This window comes from Spea bombifrons, chromosome 3, assembly GCF_027358695.1.
Source record: "Spea bombifrons isolate aSpeBom1 chromosome 3, aSpeBom1.2.pri, whole genome shotgun sequence".
Taxonomy (NCBI): domain Eukaryota; kingdom Metazoa; phylum Chordata; class Amphibia; order Anura; family Pelobatidae; genus Spea; species Spea bombifrons.
Window position 1 is genome coordinate 45,757,896 of NC_071089.1, and position 8,240 is coordinate 45,766,135.

Here is an 8,240-nt window from a genome sequence, read left to right on the forward strand (position 1 = left end):
CATCAGTCAGGTGCTACTGCTGGGAATCTGCATTGAAGCACTCCACTTGCAGGTGTATTCAGCAATAAACCCAGAGACACTTTGTCTGTGCCTCTAGCACACTAGCCATCTAGACAAGTTAGTATTGTGCCGTGCCCTTCAATGCAATGAAGAATGTGACAAAATGTACACTTTATTATTGGACAAACATAAGGACACTAGTAGTAGAAAATACATTTTGTCTTTTGTGTACAAAACATGCTAACCCCTAAATTACCTGGCTGTCTACTGATTTTAATGAGCTCCATTTGAGTTTACATTCTATTCAGCATATTTACATTTGTAAAGCTTTATTCTATTTGTTTGCTTTGTTTTTGCTCCATTCAGTTTTTTTTGCTCCAAAATACGTGGGATTGTTATGGGGTAGAGGGCTTTATTGCATTTTTGGAGGAAACTTGGATCCCTTATTGTTTTAAGAGATTCATAGATGGCCTTCTTTTGATATGGAGCGATAATAGGAACCACCTCAATTTATTTTGTTTATTAATAAAATCTAGATGTTTGACTGAGTCAGTTTTAACTATGTAGGTCTAAAATGGTTCAAAACCAGAACTATTTTGTAAACCATACAGTGCTAATAAACTTCTACATGCCTACAGGGCTTATTTAATTTAGGGTACACCTTGGAGCATTTTTACATGTACATTTCACAGAGAGAGGGAAAAACTGTGAGAGGCGGACAGGGAGAGAAGGATGCCTATGAGAGTGGGTGAGGGGAAACTGTGAGGAGGGAGTAGGGAAAAGGGGGAACTGTGAGAGATAGAGTTGGGAGGCAGGAGAGGGAGAGATGGATAGCTGTTAGAGTGAGTGTATTAGGTGTGTAAGCATATGATGTTAAATTGCATGAGTTACCGTATGGCATAAGTGTGTGGTGATGTATGGAGTTAGTATGTGTGTGCTGTTAGCATATGCCAGCATGGTACAGTATGGTACTAGAGTGTGTATGTGTGCATTAGTGTATGATGTGAGTGTGTGTCAGTATATAACAGTATAATGTGTGTATGTTAGTGTATGATGTTAACATGAGTGTGTGTGTCAGCTTATGAGAGTTTCAAGGGTAGGTTAAGACTAAGTGGATTATGGGAGAGGGAAATAGAGGGAGTATATGTGTGTGTACTGTATGTGCTAGTGTATAGTGTTAGGGTGAGTCTGTGTGTAACTGTGTGTTTGTGTGTGAGTGTGTTAATGCATAGTGTTATAGTGGGTGGGTGTTATAGCAACTAAGAGCATCAACCTGTAGAGAGTAAATATATCCTGCTACAAAAGACACTGCAGAGACAGGGACGCCTGGGTACTACTGCAGGCTACTCATGATACAAGTTATTACTGGATGGTATCTCAGATCCTTTTAAAGTGGGGTGCTAGTAACACCTCTGGTTTCTGGGATGGCATCATGCTCTCGCAATTTCAGCATTTTCTCTTCTGGACTGTTACTTTATGTTGTTGCCAAAGGGTGGCCATGAAAAAGTCTAGTCGCCCTGTGCCCTGCACCCCACTAGGCTCTGCATGTCCAAATAAGTTAGATGTGTTTACAAAACCAAAGGAAAAGTAACAAATTATATCAGATTTTTAATTTCATCCTTTCAGCCTATGGGGAATGTTTCCAATGGGTAAACCATGCAAATAAGATGATACAAAGGTAAATAATGTTATGAAACATTTGCACTTTACTACAGAGCAAACCTTGGCTACATCATGAGTAAACTCATGAGTCACATGCACCTCTATGCCTAGCAGCATATTTACCCACTTATATCTTCTGCATTCACACAGTGAGTCACACAATGTCAAAGGAACAGATATAGTGAGGCCTATGGGGCTGTCTGCTTGTTTCTCATTGTTCCTTGAGGCAGATTACTTATTCCTTGAGGCTTCAGTCACAAGGCACTGTTTTACATATAATTTGATTTGTGATGTATATTTTTAAGACAAGAAACCTTATTAGATATATAAAACATGTCTCTAACTAAGGCCCTTAAACTCTTGTCCTCAGTAGTGCTAGCATGGAAGGTGTTTACAGATTTAAACAAAATTAATAAATAAATAAATGAATTGACAAATTAACTGGAAGGAATAATCATCCTTAGAACAGTACGAAAAATTGCCTTATCAGATTCGGGAAGTGCAGGATTTAGGAAAATGATGGACAAACAAATAACTATGTAAACTTTTGTATATTTCAAATACTAACTGGAGTAAAAATGCTGTTCTCATACAGAGAACTTACAATATACCAAGCCAACATAATAGCAATTGGTCACATTGGAATTGTAAACATAATGGAACAGAAGGTGCTTAAGTTTGATGTAACAGTAAGCTGTTTGCTATGGAGTTATATTTTCTATGATGCTCAGCCAACCATATGCACACTCTTCTTTTTGGATGCTTGGGGGTGATGTGGTAAACAAAGTGAGGGTATACAGTCACAAAAAGTAATCGCTATGGGATGTGGTGGTGATGGAATATGAATTATATTAGGAATAGGAAGCACTATTCAGTGATTAACCCACAGCCAAACTTTGTATACAAACACTTAAGCAAGATATTGAAAGTAAAGCATAATATTCAGCTCAATGGGTCCCTCTCTTCATAACACTGATCTGGTGATAGTCAATTAACATTCTTGGTTCAGTACCTACCGATGCCACTAGATATATCTTGTGACTCTAGATTGGTTAAATCAATGAAGCTCTGATGGTTGTACCCTTTAGTGATTTTTTTAATATATACACACACATACACATACACATCTTCATGCAAAAACAAAATCTACTACATGGTTTTCTGTCATCTTTTCTGAAATACACAATATCTCACTGCCCTCTAGTGCCCCCTTTGTATAAAAAAAAATAAAGAGAGCATTGCACAAATCTTTTGCACTAATCCGTCTATCTGTTAGCATAACATTTTCTTTTTGAATATGACATTTTTGAAATTCCACTACCTACATATAAAATCACAGTAGGATAGGGAGTGTAGGGAGAACTTAGGTAGACTGGGTTGGTGAGTTTAGAAAAGGCCAGTAAGCAGAATTAAGAAAGTGCTGCTCCATTGTATCTTAATAATTTACAGGTACATTTATTTCAATATCTTTTTTATTGCGTACATATCAAATGTCTGCTGTCTGAAAACCGATTGCCTTGAAAGACATATGTAAATGTGGATACCACATAATATGTGAGAAAATATTTCCACAAATAGAGAAAAGGTCAGCAGACTTATACATGAGCACCCCCACTTTGACCAGGGGGAAAAGATGGGTTATGAGCGAGGGAAGACAAGAAGGATGGAGATCTGGTCAATCCCATCTTGGTGGTGAGGTACGTTCACACCTTTAACGTTGGTGGAATAGTAGGATGGTCCCCCGAACCACAGTACCCCCGGCGCTTCGATAACCAGGCCACCACCAGCAAAGGAACCAATACATATTGCTGTTCCATGTATACCCAAGCCATAGGTGACATACGAGTCCAATTCACCACCCTAGCCGCCAACACAGATTTCTAACAAAGTGTACCAAATCTGGTAGATCCATACATTGTCTCTTATTGTCACTTATAATAAGTGACGGTGAAACCATCAGGCCTGGGACTTTTACCCGCTGGTGTGAGGACGGAAGGATGGTGAAGTCCGATATGCAGGGAAATAACCCCAGTAGTCTATTAGCTAATGCAGCTAGAACAAGATGCAAAGTAGTAGCGGTGGCAAGGAATGTAGCCAAGGTCAGGATAACAGAGAGCAGCAAAGTCAAAAACAGAAGCCAGAGTCAGGAAACCAGGAAATCAGAATAGCCGCTTAGTAGCCAAGGGTCGGGTAACGGAGAGCAGCAAAGTCAAGGTATAAGCCAGGTTCGGTACACAGGATAATAGTAAGAGGTAATACACACACAGGGTAGCTCAAACTGGAACAATCATTGAGCACTGTGCATAGCTGGATTTTAAACTTGGAAGAAGCCTCACCCCCAACCGTGACTACTCCGTACTACTCCGGTGAGTAGCTTCGTCTGGGTCTGATTTGTGGACCCTGACAGTTGGGGAGTTTTGATGACTTCTTCTATCTCTTCCTGACTGATGTACCTATCCAGAATATCTATCTCTTCATCACCTAATCGTACCCCCACGTACTTGGATTAGTAATCCTCAAATAGGCCCGATAGTATAAAGCGCGATAGTATTTATGAAAACACTCGGCTATCATATCAGACCAGAACACCAGTCGTCCCCTGGCATTTCCAGCCTCTTCAGGATCATTTTAAGGAACGTCTGTTGTCCAGAATTCAGGGCATATATATTGGCCAGTGTCACTTTTTCATTGCCCAGGTAACCCCGTAAGATAACCGCCCTACCCCCGCTATCGGCCATGACTCTACATGGAAAGGGACATCATCCTGTATAACTATTGCTACACCCTTAGTTTTACGAAAAGGTGAGTGGGAAAAAAAAACATATGGGGTACAAACCGTGGGACCCTGTGATGTCTGAAGTGAGTTTCTTGTATCATAGCTATATGGACCCCAGATCCTGTACCAACATGGAGCATTTGTGAGGTGAGTTTTATCCTCTGACATTAAACTGTCACCCGTGAAGGGTGGATCTGTACACTGGGCTTAACCATTTGGGATTGGCACATCCACTGTAATAATCATTAATCTATATATGGACAATCCCAGAGAGCAACACAACAAAAGTTGTAACATAACCATAAAACCATTATGCACCATTATGTCAGTGCCTAAACTGTAGGTGCTAAGGACAGATTGGGGCTCAGCAAATAGGGACCGTCCCACCTGTACCTAATCGCAAGGATGGCACCAGGCCTAAAGGGGGTATAGTGTTAATTGATTTAAGTAGAACAATGTAATCCCAACAGACTATAATCCGGGCACCTACGACGGGGTCTTGCACCACCTTGGGTGACATTAAACTCTGAACCTATTCACCACTGTGGGACCCAGTCCTCAGGGTGTTCAATAGCCTACCCTCAATCACCCCCAGCCCCTAAACTCCGCTTAAGCCATATCACAGCAGTATCAACGATGGCAAAAGCTATCATGTACCCCCTAGCCCCACCACCAGCCCAAGCTACCCCCCAACCAGCGGTCCCAAAACACCAGCTCTGTGTACCCGGTCTATGTGAATCCGCTGGTCACGATCCCTCTTTAGCGGACATTAAAAGATCTAAGGACTGGAGGTCTTCCGCAGTATCACTCTCCGGCAGACCCCTGATGCGAACATTACAACACCGTCCTCTATTATCAAGGTCCGTGAGATGTGTCATAATATGTGAGATAGCTCTTTGTTTGGTAAGTAGTTTGGCCTCCAAACTACTCCAGGACACTCACCCGCTGGCCCTCGTTTTTACAACCCGTGCGGTCGAGGGGGATGAAGGGTTGCTTCCACATATTCTTCCCCATCGTGAGACCCAGAATCGTTTGGTATTGGTAGATTTTACACACGAGTCAGGAGAGCCGCACGCACCAGCGGCCATGCCCCCCTTACAGGTAAATTTCATGATTCAGGGTGGTTAGAACCTTTTGTGTAATGCGTTTAACAGCTCAAGAGTTAGTATTACAGATGTTAGAGATTTATCAAGATAGAGTCATGGGTTCAGGATACAGGTGTTTGGGCTCTGGAGTTTAGATCACAGCCCATGGTTCAGGATTATTAAAAGGGGCTGTTTGACTGGGCATATAATATCATTATCAAGGTTCAGGTCAGTGTGTATGACCAGAAGACGGGGAGAGGTTTGTGAGCAGGGATCATGGGCAATTTATAAAAGTTAGAGCTGTACAGAATTTGGACCTCTTTAGATAAATCTGCCCCACAAACTTTTTTTCTATCCTCCCTGTTGGCTTTGTTTCTTGTCAAGAGCAGCACTGGCAAGGGGATCCCTGAGAGCTGGCATAGTGTGGAACTTAGCTGTCTAAGGTAAAGCTATGTTACCATGGACTGTGTGCTCACCATGCAGGGGATGTTATGGTTGTTCTTTGCCTATATCAGAGCTCTCGGGAACCACAGCCAGTCATAAAGATTGCTTAGATTAACAAGTTCCATATGTTTTAATCATTAAGGATTTAAACATGATGAGCACTTGGCAAAGTTGGAGTTATTTACCCTGGAAAAAAGCAAATCACACTTACCAAATTATAATGGAAGTCAATCCATGGCCATGGAGCCACACACTTCCATCTGCAAATTGGTAACTACACCTTCTAATTCAAATGCAGCACTTGTGATCCAAAATATGGTGCCTCATTGGATCTAACATAACACCCCCCCTGGGGCTCAAATATACACTTTAAGTACACCACAATATCAATGGTCATATCATCAGACATTAACAATTAGACATACTGGACATCAACAAGATACGCTCCTTACATTGAAATAATAAGATTGTCTAGCTATATAAACAGCTAAAACTAATGTATAATAATGATAACCATGTCACATAGTACTAAAAATAATCTATCACTGAGAATACTATCATGCAAGGCCAAGAGCCTTAATGACCTGAAAAAAGGTTCACAACTCTGTGAACTAAGAATCAGACGCACATTGGTAGCTTTTATACAAGAAACACACTTCAAAGGACAGACGTCTAGACTATTTGACTCATACACTATATGGAGTCAATACACTGTATTGGGGCGCCTGACCAGTACACCAACAGGGTGACGTTGCATTCTAAATTCATAGACATTAATATGTTGTTTGTCCTCCCTTGTCAGCTATAACAGCTTTGTTCCAAGCAGACTACAGCTGTAAATTGCATTAAAATCTTCAAGTAGGGCACTTCTCAACTTTTGTGCCTGTGAGTCCAAATTGTTATATAAAATACCATTTGTTATGTCCTGTATTCCCATTGATATAAATCAATAAATTGTATTAAAAGAAGGAGAAGATTTTTCTGCATTTTGTATTCCTGTGAAAATGTCTACTCTGTCATGAAATTAGAGACAACCTAAACGCCATCAAAATCTCTTTTTTGGCTTCAACCATGTTGCCAATCAAACAATCAAAGAATTCAAGGAAAGCTGAAATATCAGTCCAGCATAGCAGCAGACACTACAAACATCTAAATCACATGGAACATCTACTTTAACAAATAATACAAAACTCTTTCATCTAACTCTGAGTTGAGTAGTACTGTTGGAAAAGGGTCTCACAGTTGTGTACATGTATGAGGCTCTGTCTGGTTATGCCTATATGTGATACCCCCTTCCTCACCCACACTTTAAAATGTAAAAACCCCACACTCTCACTTACTCATGCTCTCTCATACTGTCATTCACTCACTCTTACTATCTCACACTCTCAGTTACTCTTACTCATGCTCCCTCACTCGTTTACTCTCTCACACTCTCTCTCTCAATGTCTACCTACCTTCCCCGCCGACCACTCCTGTGTCCCTGTCTCCTTCCCCGCAGCTGCACTTCTTTCAGTGCCTCTTATACTTCAGTTTTCTTTCTTCATCCACTTTTCCCCGGTATTAGTCCCGCTGACCAGGCCTCATGGAGCGTGGGTGTTATGTCCCTTTGGTGTGCACCATGGCTCTGCCCTTTTTTGTGGAAGTAAAGCCAGGGAGGCCTGGTCAACGAAGTTGATACCTGGAAAAAGTAGACAAAGAAAGAAGACAGAAGAAAGAAAACAGAAGAGGCAACAGAAGAACGTGAGCTGCAAAGACAGGGACATAGGGTCAGTCGGCACAGAAGCTAGGGAAAAGAGACTGAGAATGAGGGAATTGCGCCAGGAGACTTGGAATTTCTGCATGCCAATATGTCTTTTTACATATATAGTATATTTTACCAGAAGTGGTAAAGTCTAATACAGTGAAGGAATGTAAACATGTATGGGATAGCCACAGTGCAGTAACTACAGGACTGGTGCGTTCCAGGTCGGAAGGACTCTTTCCAAACAATTTTGGATCAGCATGAAGAGACAGGAACAAGGGGTTCCACCGAGCCCCCTAGAAGCATGGACCCCACGCCAGCTGTGACCCCTTGTTCCTGTCACCTCATACTGATTCACAATTGTTTGGAAAGGGTCCTTCTGACCTGGACCGCACCAGAAGGGCCCTTTATAAAGAATTTTGAACCAGCACAGGGAGGCAGGAGTGTATCGGAGTCACGTTGTCACGTGACTCGTGGTGAAACAGTGTGTGAGCAGGTGGACAGCAAGCTGCTGGAGAGGTAAAAGGTG